The following is a 23,416-nucleotide window of genomic DNA, read 5'->3' on the forward strand; positions in this document are numbered from 1 at the left end:
CAGCGTGGGGAGTGTTGCTAACTGGAGGGCAGGTTTATCCCCGCGACAGTTGAGTACGTGCACCATGCACCACGCAGCCCGGCCAGGGTGTGGCGTGCAAGCGCCGTGCCGCCGTGTTCTCGGAGCTTGTGTCTGTTAACCCGCTTGGAAAGCTGTGCCAACGCCTCCCGGACTGTGGTTCTCGCCCTTAGCTGCACGTAGGCAGCTTTTCTAAAATACTGATTCCTGGGTCCCACCCTCTGGAGAATCTGATTTTGTCGGTCAGCGGTGCCGCCTGGTGTTCAGGATAGCTGAAGGCGCCCCAGGTGATGCTAACATAAACAAAGGTTGAGAACACGACCTAAAGGAAAAGAATTTTTCCTTTTCTAATCTTGGCTGGCCCCTAATGTTTAACAGTTGCAGATTTTGGCTGGCCCAGAGATACTCAAGGCCGGAGAGTTAAGATAAATTTTCCCTACGACCTGATTTTCCATCTCATTCAATGTATTCTCAGCTTTTTGCGCCACATGCTGTTATAGATGCTGGGGATGCAACAAAATAAGACAAAAAACCCTGCCCTTTAGGGGACTTACCTTATAGGGAAGAAAAACCAAATCAGTAAGTTAGCAAATAACAATTTCAAACATGGTAACTGGTCTAAACACGAAACTGCAAGATGATAAATTGAGAGGCTCTTTCCGAAATACACGCACGTCTTGCTTTGCTCCTGAAGATGGCAATTTCCCAGGTGGCAGGGTTGATATTGTATGCTTTTTCTGATCCCCATACTTAATAAAAATTGGTCAATTTTAATTAAGCTGGCTTTTTAGAAAACCACTTCAGAAATTACAAATGGAACATGGTCTTTGGCTATCTCGTTCCTCTTTTCTTTCCCTTTTATCAGCCCCACATGCAGATGACTCTTCTTTTGGTCTGCAGGGATCTCTCCATCTTTGTTCGTATTGTCTCTACATTTCCAGTGATGGTTTTGTTTTGCTTTGTGTCAGCACAGTTCTTTATATTCTACCACACCTAACAGTACAATAAATATTTTATTGAATTGTACTTTTTTTCTTGTTCTTATTTGGACTTTTGGTTGAGGCAATGATAGACTCAGGGAGAAAAATGAAGTTCAAAAGAACTTTTCAGGTTAGATAGATGGGCATAATGGGTAGGGACAGCTTATAATTTTTGTGCACTCAAGTCACCTTCCGGCCACATTCTCATCAGTATATAAACAGTGCTGATTTGGACCAAAACAGATGAAAGAGGAACTCAATGCCATAAAGATGCCTTCTATAGCCTATCTGTGCTTTCCTTTGCACACTGGCTTCATTCTTTTTTCTGTTATATTGGCTTTCTCACATGGCAAAAGAAACTCCTGAACTTTACATCTTACAACCACAACATGCAGAGAGACTGACCCAAATTTCTGTGTCCCAGAAGAGAATGAATCCCCTGAGAAGAGATTCATTGGCCCAACACACCCCAGGACTGGTCGATTGTGGTAGTAGGGCAAGGTCATATCACTGGCCCATCTGACTTACCAGAAACCCCCTCACCTAGAGCCAGGGATAGGTGGCAGATCACAATCTACTAATATGGCTACTCCCAAAAGTACCACACATATGGCAGATGGGGATATGGAGCACTTCTTATCTAGAAAAGGAGTACTTACTGAGCAACCAACTCTACAGATGTCACTACAGAAAAATGATCTCATCACTTAGTCTACTTACCTTAGTTTTAACCTCAGGGAACCCCTGCTAAACCCAGCCAGCCCAGTATGCATCCATGTCTACAATGATCTCAATTGGCAGCCTGCATAAAATTCTTAAAACAGCTTCCCAAACCTGATTTCTGTATATGTGTGAGTGTGTGTATGTGTGTGTCTGTTGTTCTTGTTCCTGTTGTAAAGCATATATGTTATACCAAATTTGGGTATAGAAGGCAAAATGGTTACAAAATTATACCAGGAAACAGGCAACATTTGTATTGTAGTGAAAATCACTGTCCTTAAGTAACAGATTCTCCACCCCATCTTTCTGTTTCCTGCTGTGCTCCATTAGTTCTATTTTGATTTCCAGTCAGGGTAAGGGAGATGGTATCAAATGTAAAATTAAAGTAAAAGGCACCTAACACAGAGAAGACAAGTAGTGACTCTACAGCATCTTACTACGCTGATGGACAGTGACTGTAATGGGGTTTGTGGGGGGGACTTGGTGAAGGGGGGAGCCTAGTAAACATAATGTTCCTCATGTAATTGTAGATTAATGATACCAAAATTAAAAAATCAAAAAAAACAGCAAGGGGCTCGTATTAGCCCAGTCTTATGAGCTGTTTCCTTGACAACAATGTTTAGTTACAGCGAGACTGGTTAACACAAATTTGGGATGCTGTTATTATTCTCCCAAATGCTAGTATCTTTTCTATTGTGGTTGTTATTATTTTAATACTTATTTTATTAAAACCCATGAGACTACAACCAATTGTCAATTTGTGAGGGACATTAAATAGCATATTTATACTGTAAAATAAAATATGAATAAGATATAATAATAGGCATCTTTTGGCATTTACTTCCAAATTCTCTTTTTCCATGTAGTAAAAGAAAATAAAGAATTAATGTACTCGATTCAATAATCAACTAAAAAATAAAAAATAAAAAAAATAAAAGGCATCTAATCATGCTTGACATATACATAAGACATTATCAATGTCATTATTACAAGTAGAAGAACAAAGTCAAATAACAAAACTTAGTATGTTGTCAGTTCAATCTAGTATTATGAGTGAAAAGCCCCATCTTTCCTGGGGCTGCTGAACGATATGTACTTTCAGATATCTAATTTAGGGAGAAAACATTCTTCGAAAACTGTCATCAACTTATAAACAAACTGATTCATGCTATGATTTTGTTCAGATAGACTACTTTTTAAAAATTAGTTTATTTTCTGCATTATAGAGATTAGACAAAAGGATATGAATAAAGTTGGGAGGGGAAAGAGGAAACTATGGAAAAGTATTTTGTCCCTCAAACAAACTACAGTGTGTTTTCCCCTCAAAGAAACAACAGGAGGGACTAGTGAGCTGTTACATGAAAGTGTTTAGCATTATACACACTTGCTCCAGCAGAAGCAAAACTCAGGCTAAGTAATTTTGAAACAAGGGTGATTTTTATCAATTTCCCCTCCTTTCTTCAGCTCCTTTTATGACTGCTCTTCAAATCCAAGTGTTGAAAGGTTCGTATCTTCAGCAATGCTCTCTTTGCCTCTAACAACTTCCTCTTGCTTAAAAACAGCAAACAATTAGAACAGGTCTACTCTTAGTGACATGGGTTCAGAGGATCTCTGTAGGGTAGAACATCTTCATTTCAGAATTTTATCTTCAATAAAGATGTCTCTTTATTGGAATTAAACAGTAAATGTCAATGGGAGTCTCCTGTACCCATGCTGAACTTTCTGATTAGTCTTCATCCTGTCATGCCCACCCTCCCTCCCTCCCACTTAATCTACTTTCTCCAAACAATTCAGTTCTCTTCCTTTCATTCCTCCCTCTGCATCCTATTTCTCTCCATTCTCTTATCTACCCACTTCCCATTGTTTTTTTCACACTATCCCAACTGCTACCATCCCAGATGGGAAACAGCCTCCCTTCAGATCCCAGAATCACCTGTTCGGCTGGGTCAGTGTAGAAGCCAACCCTCTGTTCCTGAGCCCAAGAAAAACCAGCAAGTACCTCTGATACCACTACAGTGATGCACAGACACAGAAGGAACAAAGCTGAAAACCTATCCGTGCAAAAGCATACGCTTCAGAGCACGTGCAAGCTTTTGAAACTTGCTTTACAGTGATGATTTGTATTTTTTATATATGCTAAAATTATGCTGCCTTTTGAATTTACATAATATGCTTTTGGATGTAAATTTGTATTGTCTGTTACTTGGAGATGGGGCCACACAAAAACAGGGTGGTACCATTAGTATCAGTTTGCTTTATCTTCAGAAACACATGTTATTCTAGCTGGTCCATCTTTATGTGTGGTATTTACGGGATTGTTAGACTGCTTTGTTCAGTTTATATAGTTAACTCATTAGCACCTTGTGCAGGATACCACATACGGCTTCTGTTTAGCCTTATCTGTGGAGATGCAGAAATCAAGCCTGGAAGGAGGAAAGATCCTTATTTTACTCCCAAAATGTCTCTTTGAAGTGACCATTTCTTGACTCCAGTCCGTACTACCCATAATTCCTCACTCCCTGTGTGTTGCTCAAGCTCATCCATCTCCCTCACCCTGGTTCTTCCTGGCAGTTCCTATAAAGCTTTCCCTGAGGAGATACAGGTAGAGGTAGAGGTAGAAGTGTCTCTCTCTCTCTCTCTCTCTCTCTCTCTCTCTTTCTCTCTCTCTGTCTCTCTCTCTCTCTCTCACACACACACACACACACACACACAGAGTAATCTGCTCTAATGTACTGGAATAAATGTCTCAGGCCAAGCCTGCCAGAACAGGGGTTTTCTATTAAAAGGCACATTCAGGGCCGGCCCCTCAGGGTACTGAGATCCAGTATTTGGAAACCAGAGAAACAGGGCCACTTGCAGTGATGAGAACTACTTCATTGCTCACTGAAACCTGTCGCTTCCAGGCTGGGACCAGGAGGATTGAGAAACATTCTAGGTGGCAGCTGTGGAAGTGAGTTGAGAAACACTCTCAGTGGGCACATCCAGGAGTCTCAGAGTTCTGTTGAATCATTCCTGGACCCAAAGCCCCCACTGAGACCAAGCTGCTTGTGATGCAGCCTCCCCATGCCTGCAGCCGACCTGCAGATTCTCTGCATTCCAAACCCGAAGGGCCCACACCACAGTGAACCCAATTCAGTCCCCACAAGTTCTTAGGCTTCCCCTCCCTATCGCTGATGTCATGACCAGCACATCTCCTCCCCACTTCCTCTTTCAGCACTACAGACACACACACAGATTCAGTGACAGCTGACAGACTAAGAATACAGACATGGAAAAGGCATAATCCTGGGCCAGGAGAAGCAAACAGCCTAAGATAGAGGAACATGAAAACAACACAATATAATTTAATGACATTAGCTATAATAAAGGGATTTGCAAAGTACCCCTGATACAGCAAGAGTGAATTGTTCCTGGACAATGTGATTTGGACAGTTTTTTTCCTCACCCACTATATTGGTTTCCTATCTCTGCTGTAACATGTTACCATAAATTTCATGGCTTGAATCAACACCAATTTATTCTCTTACAGTTCTGGAGGTCAGAAATCTTACACTGGGCTATAATCAGGTGTTGGCAGGGCTGTGTTCTCTCCTGGAGACTCTAGAAGAGAATCGATCTATTTCCTTGCTTCCAGCTTCTAGTGGCCACCTGCATCCGTCAGTTCACACCCCCTCCCACCCTCTTCAAAGCTAGCAATGGTGCACCTCTCTGAACTACGGTGCCATTCAAAGGTCTCTGATTCAGTACCTGTGGTAGGCAGAATCCTAACATGGCTCCCTTGATTACCACTCCCTGATATCCATGTCCTGTAGTGTCCCTTTTCTTCAGTGTGGATAGGATTTATTAATACAATGGATGTCACTCCCATGACTGGCTTATGGTATATGGCAAACATGAAGGCATTTTGCGGATGTAATTAAGATCCTTAATCAGTTTGATTTTCAGTTAATCAAAAGGGAGAATATCCTAGGTGGGCCTGACCCAATGGGCTATCCCTTAAAAGGACAGGCCCTCCTTGGAGAAACAGAGTCTCCTACCAGCCTTAAAGAAGCAAGCCACCAGTGAGTTCTACAGCTGCAGTAAAATGAATTCTGCCAACCACCACTTGAGCTTAGAAGAGGACCCAGAGCAGCCTTGTGAGCCCCAGCTAAGCCATGACCAGACTCTTCACCATGGAAACTGAGAGATAATAATTGTGTGTTGTTTAGGCTGCTAACTTTGTAGTAATTTGTTACCTAGTAAAAGAACATTATATCTTGGGTTTTCATATCTAAATTTTCCTCAGGCTTGTGATCCTCCGCCTGATCTTTTTGGAAGTCAGTCAAATCTGTCTGTATTTGTACATTTTCTCTTTGAACTCTGACCCTATCCCACAAGGAGTTTGCTCCTTCCCTCATCCTTCTTCTCTCTGCTTCTTTACAGAATCATCTGCAAACCAGTTCCAGGGACGGCTTTTATTTGACTAAATTATGCATGGAATTTTCCAGTTTCATAACTAAACCCTTCATAAAGAGGCTAAGAAAGTTTTCAAAAAAATTAAAAGAGTAACATGTTTGTTTATCCTTCTGTCTTATGTTATATACATCTGGCTAATTAAAATACATCATTTTAATTAAAGGCACCCTTGGAAACTGGCCAGGTACCACTGTATCAATGTCTCAGTTGCTCATTTCTTGGCATAAGAGTTTCCTGAGTGATCAGCAGTGTCACCATGAATGGGCCCAAATGAATCTTCCACAGGAGATAACTATGGCTATGTGTCCTCAGTGGAAGTGAGCTAACACAAGCAAGACATCCTTTTTGCTGCATTCTCAAAGGACTTAGTTCCACACCCTGGGAGCAGTAAAGTGCCTCTCTCAGGATAGTATTGAGCTGAGCCCCAGCTCCTTGAAGGAAATTTACTACTTGCTGACATAAACTTTGTGCCTAGGTAGACAAATCTCCAAACCACCTCCTCAATGTCATGCCTGCTCAAGTCAAGACATACATATCAAGTGCCTACTCTGTGATAGAACCTGCCTGATGAGCCACAAGACTGAAAACAACAGTCACTGCCACAGAGGGGCTCATGCCTGGCTTCCTGATTCATTTCACAGATGAGGACACTGAGGCTCTGAACTTTTTTACTTCTTTCTTTGGTCCATTCATGCTATACTCCTTTCAGTGAGTATCTTCCTCCCTTCATGGATTCACAGGGCCTAGCTGGATACCTGCTTCTCCTAAGGGGATTTCCTGACTCCTGTAATCACCATTAACTTTCACTTTCTCTTAACTTTCCATTTCACTAACAATTATTATCTTTATCTGATAATTAAGTGGTAACTTAATTATACTTTGTACTATTTCTTTAATTATTTGAAGTGTTCAAGAAGCTGACAATTATACTGTGAGCTTCCTGAAGGCAGGAATCATCTTTTAAATTTCAAGTCCAGGCACATAGTGAATTCTCAATATCTAGTTGAGATTTAATTGATTGGATGATGGAAACCAGCTCTTGAAGGAAATGGGTGGAGGGGAATGGTAAGCAATGCTCCCACCTTCAAAGGCTAGTTTGGTCCTAACTCAGCCTTCAAAACCCAGCTGGACTGGGTTTTAATAACCTTCCATAGGAGCATAACACAAAGACAAAAGGATCCACTTTATAGTTCATATTCACAGCCCATCCAATTAAAGACTGGGTCCATCACAGTGAAAAAAAGGATAATTTGTTGTATGGGAGAACTATGTAATCTGTGAAAATGTCAACATCAAAAGCTACCAACCTGGTAGCATCCTAAACTTAATTTAATAAATCTATTATCCATGCATTAATGTAAACCCTTACAGATTTTTTTAACTAATTTTTTTTCTTACTGCCATAAATGGTTGTTTCCTCCTCCCCCACCCACCCGTATTCCTGGAGTCTGGCACCTCTTAAGAAAGCTTGATTAACAGAGAGGACATTGAGTAGGGAAAGAGACAACTCTCAGTAGCATTATAATGCATGAGAGCACTCAAATGTTGGCACTGGGAAAGGTCTGATTTTCCGTAGCTTATCTTCTCTTATGTGGATCCTGATATTGGCTTCTTCTATTTTTTCCCCTCTCTTACTTGCAGGATTCAAGCCCCAGGAAATCCTCATTTCTTTTCTACCTGACGGTGCCTGCCGTCGAAGTCGAACAGTCTGAAGGGGAGGTGTGGAGCTGAATATATGCACAACTCACTCTGAGAGGATGCCCCACGTTTGGGCGCCTGATGTAATGTGCCAATCATCTTCTTTGGGTGAAATCAGAGAACAAAAAACACACACAACACAGACAGACAGACAATGGCTGCAGCCCCGATGTGGTGCAGCACCTTTATTTTTATATTGCCTTTCTCGGACCTCAGCCAAGTGCTATACTCATCTTTCCCTTCTCGGGGGGGGGGGGGGGGGCAGGCCAGAAGCAGGGGAGGTGTTTTCACACATCCTCAAGGTCTCCCTATTTTCAGAGTGAGGAGTCTTGGCACATCTTCGAGGACAAGATATGTTTTTGTGGGCAGATAACTTCCAAGGACTGCACTGGTTGCTCTCAAGCTTGTGCTTTCCCGTGCTGCGATCAGACATGGGGGAAGGTGCTTTCCCATTCTGCCTGCAGACATGTGAGAACACAAAGGCCGTCCCCAGCATTTCCCCCTTTTTTCTTTAATAAAACAACCAGCCCAACTCAGACTGGGTCAAGGTATGTGCCTGTCTTAGGTTGTATGGTTGAAGTAAATCCTTACCCGTCATGGGGCTATAGTCCTCTGTCGACCACTCCCTGTCTTAGGTTGGTATTTACAATTCAACCATATCTTACCCGTCATTGGCTACCATACTTGACTTTAGAACTTATGATTTACAAGTGGGGGGGGCCGTCTGCAATTTCAAATGATGCAGGCCTCTAAAGGCTTGTTGGATGAGTTTCCACATGCTGCGAAGGACACAAGGCCCCAGTAACAGCAATAGAAGACATAAAATGCTTAGGGTTCAGAGAGGTGTGACTGTGCCAGACACTATTCAGGGGTTCTTTGAACATGTCTTTTATCTGATTTAATATATCAGATGCAGTTTTGGCTGCAAATAAGATATGATTTAAATGGTTCTGTGGTGACCGGGGATATAACTCCCCCTTTTTTGTTTTTTCCAATTGAGCTTAAAGGGTGCCATGGGCACGTTCCACAATGCCTTGGCCTTGTGGATTATATGGTATCCCAGTTTTGTGGGAAATATGCATTACATGGCTGAGATCGAACATGTTGAAAGACAAACATAACTTGAATATATATACAGGTTTTAACAAACTACTAGTTAAATTGCATACACACATTAAAAGAATAGGAATACAGATACATAACAAAGGCAGACTTACAATTACTAGTTATATCTAATGAAATTAAGAAAACTAGTTAGATAGCTTGGGCATTTGTAAAAACTTATTGACAATATGATGGATATCATCTAATTGATTTTGGGTAGTTTGAGAAAAATCAGACAAATTGAAACAACACATTCCTGGAAACTGTTCACATCCTACATGTTCTTTTAACAGCAGACAGTCCACAGCAGCGCGATTCTGAAGCACCGCAGCTCGCACTTCTCCCAGTTCTTGGTGGAGTTCAGATAATACAGAAGCAGTCAAATTTGTGGTTTTGCTATATGCACAGGCCAGCTTAGATATCTCCTTCAGCATTCCAACGACAAGTCCAGGAACCGGCAGGAGGAACGCAGCTGCAACTGCAATAGCAGCAGGATCTCAAAGTTTCAAGTTTTCATGACAATCAGATGGCAGAGCTCAGAGAAGCCTCTTGCGCTTATATCCAGGTGGCCTATTAGAGCAGGAAGAATGCGCCCCACCCCACAAACACCTCGATAGTGTGGAGAAAGGGCTTGATATGTTTTGTCATTACACAAAAATACCCAACCATTTGGAAGTCTATATCCAGAAGACCATTTTACATTGATTGTAAAATTACAGTAAGAGGGTACATGAGTACAATTAATACATACACAGTAATTGTAACAGTACTAACAGGTAAATTTAATTGGGCATCAAGAGTAAGCACTTTAGGGGGAAGAGTGATATTTATGTAACATGAAAGATTCAATAATAAAGTTTAGTATTATTCCTTTTGACAGTGCTTTCCAGGTAAATATATATCAGGTAAATAAGCCAAATTAGTCAAATATTTTTCTTGATGAAGAGAAGAAATTCTACTGATATGTTCCAGGGGCCCTCTGGAAAATATCAGAGTTAATTGAGAGGCAAAAATACTTTTTAAATTTGGTCTTGGAAAGTTGTCAAAAGTTTTTAAGGCACTTGCCTAAATAGAATTATAGTTATTAAATAACACTTATTATTTAACCAGAATGATAATAAGAAAGTTTAAAAGCAAATGCAGAAGGTTACATAGTTGTTAACAACACTTAGCTTAGAGTCCTTTTAATATTAAGATCTCATTTTCTTAAATATTCAGACAATTCATTGAGACTTTAAGCGTAAGAAACTGTTTTGATAAAACAATAAGAGAACCCTTTGCAATCTTTCAATATTAAGAGCAGACTAACGGTTAAAGAAAACTTTGTCTTTTTAACTGAAAACAAAATTCTAATTTTGCTATGTACTTGATATCACGACTCACTTGCTTAATTTCACATAGCATGACTATATCAACTTTTCCACAAGCTTTCTACAACTTTCTTTTTACATTCAGTGTTCTCCCCTTTTAAATAAATAGCTATACTTTAGAACAATTACCTTCTTTTACCCTCAACAAAACGAATTTCCATTCTTCATACTTTCTCTTATTAAAACACACATCTTTAGCATACCAAAATATTTTCCTTTTTATATTAAGTAGTTTTCATTAGAACTTAAAATCATTTGATATTTTAACTTTCAGAGAACACTGAAAACTAGGCCACTGTAAACTGTTACACCAGCATTCTTCAGATTGATACATTTATGAACATATTTTATCATTTTTGGAAATGTGCCTTACAGCACAATTTCTTATTAGGCACAAAATATGTCTATATAACTTAGCAAACTTTAAGAATTTTGATTACCACAAAAATTCTCAGGCTGTTTGCAGATATATACACTGTTATACATTAATACAGTATTATTATTAAAAAGCGTATTTGCTGCACTTGTTTACTTATTTTTAGCAACCATGCCAGATTACTTATAAAACTTTTATCAAACATTAGACAAAGTCAAGCTTTTCTTTAAGCATTTTCTTGAAATATTTAACAGGTAACATCAACTTGAATGACTTAAAGTTAACTTTAGCAGCTAATAACTATAAGGACATGTCCATATCAGTTAAGCTTAAATTAGCATTAATGCAATAATATGTTTTATGAGATTTTCTGGAAGTTTTAGAATACCCAATTTTCACAAGTGCTTGTTTTTAAATCAATTTTTATTAATACCTTCCGGAGGTAGAAAATATTTTTTAGTTACACACTTAGACACAAACATACAGACCAAGACGTAATGACTACAGTTAGCAACACTTTTCATATAAAAACATATACACAGACAAACTGACATAAAGATTTGAGTTTCTAATATTCAATTGCCTTCTTCTTAGTTTATTTGATTAAAAGTATTTCCGTTTTCAAGAATACACTCTAAAGGCAAGCAGTTTACATAACTGGGTTAAGGTTTAGACGGCTTCAGTCCAGGGGGCTTTGCGCCGCACGTCCGCAGCATATGCTTCTCGCCCCCATGATACTCTCAGAGGTTAAATGATTCACCGCCCCTCACCTGTTTTGTGCGCACTGTTATCTCAGGGCGGCTCTCACGTTCTCCTCCGTACTTCAAGTCCCTGTTCGGGCGCCACTTGACAGTGCCTGCCGTCGAAGTCGAACAGTCTGAAGGGGAGGCGTGGAGCTGAATATATGTACAACTCACTCTGAGAGGACGCCCCACATTTGGGCGCCTGATGTAATGTGCCAATCATCTTCTTTGGGTGAAATGAGAGAACAAAAAACACACACAACACAGACAGACAGACAATGGCTGCAGCCCCGATGTGGCACAGCACCTTTATTTTTATACTGCCTTTCTCGGACCTCAGCCAAGTGCTATACGTATCTTTCCCTTCTCAGGGGGGGGCAGGCCAGAATCAGGGGTGGTGTTTTCACACATCCTCAAGGTCTCCCTATTTTCAGAGTGAGGAGTCTTGGCTCGTCTTTGAGGACAAGATATGTTTTTGTGGGCAGATAACTTCCAAGGACTGCACCGGTTGCTCTCAAGCTGGTGCTTTCCCGTGTTGCATCCAGACATGGGGGAAGGTGCTTTCCCATTCTGCCTGCAAACATGTCAGGAGACAAAGGCCGTCCCCATCATCTCCCCCCTAACTTGTCTCATCCAGAAGGAACTGGATGACTGACATCCGCTGAAGGCTAAGGAAAGGAAAAATACAAAGGGCTCCATTTTCCCCACGGACAGAGTAGACAAGTCGCCTTTCTTCTGGTCTCTCATGGAAAAGCTAGAGTGGATGTTTTGGTCTGTGTTGCTCTGTGTCTACATTCTTTCCTACTATTACAGAAGAATTTTTCCCCTCCTACTTCAGCAGAACTTTTTCCCTGGAGGGGAGAAGAGGGGAAGGGAGGGAAGAGAAAGCAAAGCCCTCACCATGTGCAGCTCATCTCCCACCTGCCTGCATGAGGAAAGTCTTTTCACATTTTTATACCCCCTCATATCCCATAAATAGCCAGAACCTGGCATATTGTAGGAAGGCATCTGACAGTGATCTCTTTCACTGAAGTGTTAAAAAGAAATACACAGGCCCAACATGGGGTCAATTCTCTTAGGCCAGGTCCCCAAATTCAGCTTAATGCCCAACCTAATTGCAGTTTCAGCCTCTCCCAGGAGTGGCATTTTAAGCCAGTCTAGAATTTCCTGATCGCTAGTGAGGTCATCTGCACAAGACCCCCCTGCTTATCCTGAGGTAGGGTGACCTTCCTTGCAACATCCCTCATCTCTTCTTTTGCTAGTAACTTTTTGCCCCACCCTCCTGTCTTTAAAAACCTTCCATTCTGAACAACTCCTAGGAACAACTCTCTACTTTGCTAGTTGGGATGCTGCCCAATTCATAAATCACTTAAAAAGACCAATTAGATCTTCAAATTTACTTGGTTGAATTTTTTTTTTTAAGAAAAGAGAAGATATCATTGAAGAAGTCCAAACAACTCATAAGGGAGAATAAGGTCCGACTGGTAGAACCAGAAAAGCAGATTAATCCAGAGTCTTGAGGTTCCACCTTATTTACTGGTACAGCTCCTATACCTGGCACAGTGCCAAATATACTGTAATTATATAATCATACAGATTGGCCAAGTGACTAAATAGCAGTTTTGATAGCTACCATGTATTGAGGACTTATCTCAGTGCCTAAAATGTGGAAAACACATAATAAATATGTTGAATAAACAAGGGCATAGCAGTAGGAACTGAGCACTCACTGTTTGATAATCTTATTTAATCTTCACTACCATAGATCAGTATTTCCATTGCTCCCATTTTATGAATAAGGAAATTCAGGGTTTAGATACATTAAGTAACTTTCCCATAAAGCAAAATGGCTAGCAAGCACTCCCAAATAGCTGTTACCAGCTGCACAATGAGTAGTGTCCTTTTCCACCAGAGGGCATAGTCTTGTACCCTGAAAAACTGATGAGGCAGCTGGATCTGGGGAAGTAGTCTCACAGTCCCAGTCATGTACAACAGCAATCGCTACTGGAAGCAGGCAATTCTGTGAAGTCTACGGAACCAAACTGGAAAATGGGAAATCATCTAGAAACCTAGATGATCACAGGGCTTCAATTCATAATCTTCACATTCCCTTCTCATGTATATATTCAGCATTTTCCAGGCCTTCAGCCAATATTTCTCCCTTTCTAGTTTGTTTCTCCAAGTGAACAGCTGTATTCTACAGTTACTTTTACTTTGGTAATTTTTAAAGTAACAACAGGTGGTTCCAGTTTAACTGATGTGTTATCATCAAATGGCTCCCCAACATATTGCAAACAAAATGTTTTTGAACTTGTCACTTCAGAACTCTATCTCTGAATGTTAATTTTCCTAATCTAGGACTCTGTTCTATCTCAAGCCAATAAATAAAGAAACTCTATTTCTACTTCTTTCCACTGTCTGTAAGCAAAAGAAAATTCAGAACTTATTACTATTTTATTGGATCCTTTCAGGTAGTTCTGAGTCTGTCTCATTTATGTCCAGATCCTTATATCATATCATACTTATCCACCCTTGGATCCTGTCCACCATGGAAGCAGTGAGTGATGAGGGGACAGAAGCAAGCATGAAATTCAAAACCAGAAGAGCAAGTATGTTAAAGGTAGTACTGGGGCTACAGGGCCTTTATTTTCTGCAACTGAGTGGACCATTCCTACTGGCCTGCTCTTGGTATGACATTAACATAATATACAGTAAGATCAAAAGTCAAAAATAGTAGAAAAGATGTATCAGGTAAATACAAAATAAAGCTACGTTGGTTGTACTGATTTCATAACAATGGACTTTAAATTTAAAACCACTATAATGATAAAGAGGTACAAACATGAGAATAAGAAAAACTCACCATGAAAATATAAAAAATTTTACCTTGCTTGTACCCAATAACACAGTCTTAGTTCAAAACAGACTGATAAATTTGACTACTTTTAAGTTAAAAAACTTCCATATGACCAAAGACACTATTAGTGAAGAGAAATATGTTAGCCACAGATTTGGTACATGCCTGGAGCAAAACAAAAAAACAGGGGTGAGGCTTCAACAAAAAGAAAGACAAAAACCACATGATCATCTCCATAGATGCTGAAAAAGCATTTGACAAAATTCAACATCCATTCATGATAAAAACTCTCAGCAAAATGGGAATAGAGGGCAAGTTCCTCAACATAATAAAGGCCATATATCATAAACCCACAGCCAACATTATACTGAACAGCGAGAAGCTGAAAGCATTTCCTCTGAGATTGGGAACTAGACAGGGATGCCCACTCTCCCCACTGTTATTTAACATAGTACTAGAGGTCCTAGCCATGGCAATCAGACAAAACAAAGAAATACAAGGAATCCAGATTGGTAAAGAAGAAGTTAAACTGTCACTATTTGCAGATGATATGATACTGTACATAAAAAACCCTAAAGACTCCACTCCAAAACTACTAGAACTGATATCGGAATACAGCAAAGCTGCAGGATACAAAATTAACACACAGAAATCTGTAGCTCTCCTATACACTAACAATGAACCAATAGAAAAAGAAATCAGGAAAACAATTCCATTCACAATTGCATCAAAAAGAATAAAATACCTAGGAATAAACCTAACCAAAGTAGTGAAAGACCTATACCCTGAAAACTACAAGTCACTCTTAATTAAGAGAAATTAAAGGGGACACTAATAAATGGAAACTCATCCCATGCTCATGACTAGGAAGACTTCATATTGTCAAAATGGCCATCCTGCCCAAAGCAATATACAGATTTGATGCAATCCCTATCAAATTACCAGCAACATTCTTCAATGAACTGGAACAAATAATTTAAAAATTCATATGGAAACACCAAAGACCCTGAATAGCTAAAGCAATCCTGAGAAAGAAGAATACAGTAGGGGGGATCTCACTCCCCACCTTCAAGCTCTACTACAAAGCCATAGTAATCAAGACAATTTGGTACTGGCACAAGAACAGAACCACAGACCAGTGGAACAGATTAGAGACTCCAGAAATTAACCCAAACATATATGGTCAATTAATATTTGATAAAGGAGCCATGGATATACAATGGTGAAATGACAGTCTCTTCAACAGATGGTGCTGGCAAAACTGGACAGCTACATGTAGGAGAATGAAACTGGACCATTGTCTAATCCCATACACAAAAGTAAATTCAAAATGGATCAAAGACCTGAATGTAAGTCATGAAACCATAAAACTCTTAGAAATAAACATAGGCAAAAACCTTTTAGACATAAACATGAGTGACCTCTTCTTGAACATATCTCCCCGGGCAAGGAAAACAACAGCAAAATGAACAAGTGGGACTATATTAAGCTGAAAAGCTTCTGTACAGCAAAAGACACCATCAATAGAACAAAGAGGAACCCTACAGTATGGGAGAATATATTTGTAAATGACAGATCCGATAAAGGTTTGACGTCCAAAATATATAAAGAGCTCACATGCTTCAACAAACAAAAAACAAATAACCCAATTAAAAAATGGGCAGAGGAACTGAACAGACAGTGCTCCAAAAAAGAAATACAGATGGCCAACAGACACATGAAAAGATGGTCCACATCGCTAATTATCAGAGAAATGCAAATTAAAACTACAATAAGATATCACCTCACACCAGTAAGGAGGGCTGCCATCCAAAAGACATACAACAACAAATGTTGGCGAGGCTGTGGAGAAAGGGGAACCCTCCTACACTGCTGGTGGGAATGTAAATTAGTTCAACCATTATGGAAAGCAGTATGGAGGTTCATCAAAATGCTCAAAACAGACCTACCATTTGACCCAGGAATTCCACTCCTAGGAATTTACCCTAAGAACACAGCAATCAAGTTTGAGAAAGACAGATGCACCCCTATGGTTATTGCAGTACTATTTACAATAGCCAAGAATTGGAAGCAACCTAAATGTCCATCGGTAGATGAATGGATAAAGAAGATGTGGTACATATACACAATGGAATACTACTCAGCCATAAGAAGAGGAAAAATCCTACCATTTGCAGCAACATGGATGGAGCTGGAGGGTATTATGCTCACTGAGATAAGCCAAGCGGAGAAAGAGAAATACCAAATGATTTCACTCATCTGTGGAGTATAAGAACAAAGGAAAAACTGAAGGAACAAAACAGTAGTGGAATTACAGAACCCAAAAATGGACTAACAGGTACCAAAGGGAAAGGGACTTGGGAGGATGGGTGGGTAGGGAGGGATAAGGGGGGGGAAGAAGAAAGGGGGTACTAAGATTAGCATGCACAGGGGGGGAGAGAGAAAGGGGAGGGCTGTACAAGACAGAGAAGACAAGTAGTGATTCTACAACATTTTGCTATGCTGATGGACAGTGACTGTAAAGTGGTTTATAGGGGGACCTGGTATAGGGGAGAGCCTAGTAAACATAATATTCTTCATGTAAGTGTAGATTAAAGATTTTTAAAAAAAGAAAGAAAGAAAAGGGGGATTACTCCTTGATAGGATAAAACTAATGGTAAATCAACGATTAACGCATGCTTTAAATATCCTTAATTTTGATCACTTACAGGGTGTCAGATGATCGGCTATGGAGGTACACTTTTCTGATAATATTCCTTTCTCTTAAAAAAAAAAAAAAGCAGTTCCTGTGTGGTGACCTCCAATGAGTTGTACACAATGGTATAAAGGGCATATCAAAGTGTGGGCAAAGGGTCTGTTTGTGTTTATACAGAAGATCGAAGCCTAATTTGGCTACCCAGAAAGTGAACTAAGATACGATATGAAGAAGAACTTCCAACATCAGCACTCTCTGGCAGACTCATACCAGAAGATGATCCTCCAAAAACCTGAACAAAGATCCAGGCGATGCTGCATCCCACCGGTTCCCTGGACTTGCCATTGGAATGAAGAAGGAGATATCTAAGCTGGCCTGTGCTTTCAGTAAAACAACAAATTTGACTGGATCTATACTGTTGGAACTCAACCAAGAATTAGGAGAAGTGCAAGTTGTAGCGCTCCAAAATCTTACAACTACAGACTATCTACTGTTAAAAGAACATATGGGATGTGAACAGTTCCCAGGAATGGGTTGTTTTAACTTGTCTAATTTCTCTCAGACTGTTCAAGTACAGTTGGAGAATATCCATCATATCATAGACAAATTTTCACAAATGCCTAGGGTGCCTAAATGGTTTTCTTGGCTTCACTGGAGATGGCTGGTAATTATAGATCTGCTTTGGTTATGTAACTGTATTCCTATTATGCTAATGTGTGTGCGCAATTTAGTTAGTAGTTTAAAACCTATACATGCTTAAGGTACTCTACAAGAAGATATGTCAAAGAAATAATCAATCCTCCCATGTTTTCTTCCATCTGCTACTTCTATAGCTTTTCTTCTTCCTTCCTAATTACAACCCTTAAATAGAATTCGTGCCTCATATCGAATTTACCGAGTATCATAATTCCTCCAAGTGGTAAAGATACCTCAAGACAAATGCTGGGCATAGAAGCCACAGGGCATAAATCTGCAAAGAAGTAAAAAGCTAACCTTTTCAAACAATATGGCTTCTCTCTCACTTACCAACTTTACATCTCCCTGTATGGCCCCGGAAGATGACTGGTTAGCCAGAGACAGGTAAGATTCCTCAAGGGAGGAACAACCTAAGACAGGCACAGTCGCAGGGGGGCCATCAGGTGAGAAATTGGGGATCAACAGTGGTGAAGCTTAGAACCTCACCCCCCCGTTTTGAGAGAAATCTTCTGCATCCGTGGATGTTTTAATGCCCTTGTCTAGCTTGGATTAACACATAGTCTACAGGCACACACCTGATCATCTACAATTGCTCTCTTACAACACTAAACTATGTTTTCTACCTTTATCTTCATCTACCTACCACTTCAGCATTTTATTAAAAATAAAAATAATAATAATAATGAAGGGAGAAATGTGGGATCCACATATAAATCAAGTATAAAAATCAAACGAATATTCATATTTGACCTGATTGTTTACAGTTCATAATGTGTGATCAAAACCAAAAGTTTCTGTGATGACTGCCCTTGTACTGTTCACCATGTAAGAACTTATTCACTATGTAAGAATTTGTTCACCATGTAAGAACTTGTTCGTTATGCTTCAGAAGATTGGAGACTGACGAGAATTAGGCTTGAGATGGATTAATGATTGTGCATTGAGCATTGAGTCCCCTATACAGAATTTTATTGTTGTTAACAACCATTTGATCAATAAATATGAGAGATGCCTTCTTAAAAAAAAACAGGGGTGAGGGATTAGAAAAATAAATTATATAAATGAGTTACTACAAATGAATAAAAAAGATTTAAAAAGCCAATAAAAAATGGACAAAAAATCATGAGCTGGCAATTCAAGTAGAAGGAAAAAATATATAGCCAATAAATATATGAAATGATCAACACCAATCAAATTCAAACCGCAATAAGATACCATTTCATACCCATCAGATAAGCAAAAACCAAACAGACTGAAAATATCAACTGTTGGTGAGGACAAAAAGCAGCAAGAAGTCTCATTCACTGCAAGTAGAAGTAGTGAGCTGGCATCACCTTGGAGAGCAATCTGGCTCCATTTCACACAGGTGAGAATGTATATATCCTTTGACCCAGCATTCCAGTCCTAGGCAAATTCCCTATAAAGTATTGCTCCTGTACTCAAGGACATGTACAAGAATGTTCATAACAGTACTGTTTGAAATGGTGGGGGGAGAAAAGATAATAATCTAAATGCTCACCAAAAGGAAAACTTTTTAACCTTGAATCCTCTAAGGAGGAATTTTAATTCATTCGTTCCTAATACATTGCACAAATGACAGTTTCAAGGTCAGTACTCCTTTCTTCAAATAGATTTTAAATGCTGATAGTTTAATATTTCCTTCTTGTATCCCTTTCACACATACGAATAGGCTTAAACATTCCAAATAGGGGAAACATGCACTATTGGGCTATTGACTAGAGAAAGCTATCTGTCTTCCATGATGGCTCACAGGGTTGAAATGCCTTGTTGATTTTACCATGGTTCAGGTACTGGCCCTCAGATATGAAGGTCAGAAGCTTGATTTGTTACTTCACTAAAGGTGAATCTGTATCTCTAGGAGGACTCACATCAATCAAGAGATTGACATATGAAATAGCAATTTTTTCATTCATAATGAGTTGTGGAACTGCTTGGGGGCCACGAGAAACCTGATTATAATCAGAAAATTTACTGATGAGCATGGAATCAGTTGCATTCAGCTAAGATACATTCACTAAATGTAAGCGCCATTAGAGCAGAGATTTTTGTCTGATCTTTCCACTACTATAATCCCAGAGACTGTAATAATACCTGATACAATAAAAATCTGTTAAATAAATGAATAAGTAAGGAGAGACTAATGTCTCCATCTCCATAATATGCAAAGACCCATCTCAAGATTCAACTATAGAGTCCTTGCATCAGAGTATTCTTGTTTCAGGACAGTGCCAGATTGAGCAGTGTCAATTTTGGCCTCTGAGATTTTTCTTTTTCTATGTCTCCAGGACTGACCCTAGCAGATACTTTTAGTTGCCTACCTTATAGCCACTCCCTTCTAATTCCTTATTAATGGAATCCCAATCTTGTTCTGGGTAGCAATGTGCCTAACCTCAAAGAAAGAATCACAGTTTATCTTGGCCAAACATAGCATCTCTGTTCTCCTTCTCCAGACACTCGCTGTCCCAGCCTCCCTGCAGCCGTGGGTAGCCCTATTGCCCAGTACCATCTGATAAGACATAAAGGGGAGACTTCAGGTTATTCTGGGAATGATGCTGCTTCCCAGAAAAAAAAAAGATAGAGCCTTATTAAGAGAGAGATTTTTGCTCCTGACCTTTCCTCCCTGCTTGGGAACCTGATGTGAAGAACTGGAGCTATGGCAGCCCTGTTATGTTCATGAGATGAGTTGAGGATGACTGCTGGAGTGGAAGGGTTTTAAAAGCCCAGGCCCTTGAAAATTGTAGTTAAATGCTGAACCAGCTCTAAAACTGGATACCACCAGGATGCTAATTGAGTTTTTAAGTTTTTGTGACTTAAGCTACCTGAAGTTATTCTGTTAGCTGTAGTCAAAAGCATTCCTAATGTCATAACCAAGTTTATTGTAAGATATATCTCATTCTTTAGATATATTAATATACCCAGTCAGTTTGTACAAATATTAACTAGTCTGGAATACAAGTTGGAATGGCTCTGCTTGATTTTAAATTTCACTTTCACAGGCTATTCTAATTTCACTCACTTCTAATTCCACTACCCAAATCATGTAACCACCTAGAGGGACAGCACTGAGTACCTCAGGTCTCCTTTCCAAACACTCCTTTCTCCTATCTAACACTTATCATATCTCTATTTTTCATATCTTTCCAACTTGTGCCAGGTTGCAGGCATTTCTGAACCAATATAATCTCTTTTATCATGATAAAGAGAATTGATTTTGATTTGAATTAATCATAATATAAGTGATATTCTCTGAACAAGAAAAGCTATTGGACTCCATCTATGGGAGTCAGGATATCATGTTTACTCACTTATTCTTTATCTCATTACAGTTTTTAAGAAGTAAATACAAAATATTTTAGGTTTTCCCTTTGGTGATTTCTTACCTGATAGGTAAAAGACACCAAAAACAACAGTAGTTCTATGATTCTGTTTGCCCCACCTGTTCTGTGTTCCTTTTTCCCTCTTTTCCTTATTTTCCATGAATTCAGTTTATCTCCTCTATTAATTTATTAGCTATTCCTTTTAAATTTTTTAGTGACTCTTCTAAGTCTTACAATATACATTATTAGCTTATCACAGTCTACCTTTAAATGTTATAGTATATAATATATAACATAAGACTCTTATAACAATATACTTCTATCCCATCTCCCCATTCTTTGTGCTGTTGGGCTTCTACATTCTTCAACTTTCACAAATGTTATTAAGTCCCATAGTATACTGTTATTATTCTTAACTTTAAGCAGTTAACTATCTTTTAAAGACACTAAAAAACGGAAAATGTCTTTTATTTTACCATTTAATTTTACCATTTCTCATTCATTCCTTTGCATAAATTCATATCTCCATCTGGTATCACTGTCCTTTGGCCTGAAGAACTTCTTTTATCATTTCTTATAGTGTAAGTTCAGTAGTGATGAATTCTCTTGGTTTTAGCTTACTTGAAATGTCTTTATTTTGCCTTCATCTATGAAGGGCTTTTTCAATGGATATAAAATTCTAGGTTGACTGTTTTTTTCCGATGATTTAAAAATGCTGTTCCACCATCTTATGGTATGCATTATTTTTGAAGAGAAACTAGTCATCAGTCTCATCTTTAAGATTTTCTCTTTATAACTAGTTTTCATAAATTTGATTCTATAATGCTTTGATTTGGTTTTCTTTGTGATTATGGTGTTTCAGTTTCAGTGGGATTCTAGGATATGTTGGTTTATAGTTTTTGATGAATTTAAAACATTCTGAAAATTAAAAGAATTACAAAACTGTAAATTGTTATATATTGCTGAAGGTAAATCAATAGTCCTGAACCACTATTCCCAGCTCGTTAATCGCTTTTTGCTTTTCACCATGGCTTCAGAGACTAGGTACTAAAAGAAAGTTTGGGAAATTGTTCTGTCTACTGTCCTGCCCAGATTCTAAGCTCTATAACTACATAATTTCCCTCTATCTGTTATAACTGCAAAATATCTATGAAAAGGAAAGGAGAAAAAATTCATGTGAATTAATATGTTCTGCATAAGGGCCTTTTCAACATTTCCTCCTATTTTCACTAAGCCTGCTTCTTTTAAAAAAAATTCTAAGTATAGTTTGTAGTTGAATGTTGATCAGGTCACAGATGAGGTCCACTTCTAAAGTGAGACAGGATAAAATCATTTATCCTAGCTGATTTGTTCTGGATTAGACATTGTCCATATGTTGTCCAGCCAGGCAGATAAAATGCTCCTGACAGACTACAATAGAGATTATGATACTGATTATCCAGCCTCCATGATGATCCTGATTCTATGACCATTGGGGCAGGCCTCATTGGTTGGCAAGCATTAACAGAATCACTGCACATTTATTATTCATGAGGAAAGTCAACTCTTCACGACAAAGGTCAATTAATAATAGGATGATCCTGTAAGGGTAGGATAAAAATAGGTTTAGGGACAAATCCTTCTCTCTCCTCATTGGTCCATTCATAATTACTCTCCCTATCTAAAAATTGTTATAATCCTTATATTACCAGGTAGACAGGAATAAACAATTAGAGGGTACCTACTATATTCTAAGCACTCTACAAAGGTCTTTAAAAAACATTTAATATTCACAACCATAGGAGAATGAAATTTTAACTCCTTTTTACAAATAAGCACACTGAGATTCAAATATCTTGTCCAAAATCACACAGCTGTTAACTGGCAGCTCTAGGATTTGCATCAAGGTCTACCTGGCCTCAAAAACCCCTGCTTTTTCTGCCACACGAGTATACTCAGCTCCACTTTTCTCAAAGTACTTACTGAGTCAACTACCTTTTGGCTTCATGCCAATAGGTTGGCATTCTCTAAGTCACTTGCTTAGATGAAAACCCACTCTTATTATCAGATCATGAGTATAGAGTCTATCTGTGAGGGAAGAACATAAATGAAGAACTGTGGACCGTTTTCAAACATTAGGACAGCACTCATCTCAAAAAGAGTGATGGTATTGTGATGCCCCAGATTCACTGACTAGATGTTTAGACAGAAATTCTCCATGAGGGAAAACTCCTATGGCCTTCTGTAAAGCAGTCAGGATGGGGTTGGAATCTCCAAGCAGATTGATTGTTGACTTGTTTACTGCAGAGTCCTACTTACCACCCTATTCTTGGGATGGACAGGGGTATAAGGCAGAGAAGGAAGGCTTAAGAAGAGGAAATTGGGAG

The sequence above is a fragment of the Manis javanica genome, chromosome X, assembly GCF_040802235.1.
Source record: "Manis javanica isolate MJ-LG chromosome X, MJ_LKY, whole genome shotgun sequence".
Taxonomy (NCBI): Eukaryota; Metazoa; Chordata; class Mammalia; order Pholidota; family Manidae; genus Manis; species Manis javanica.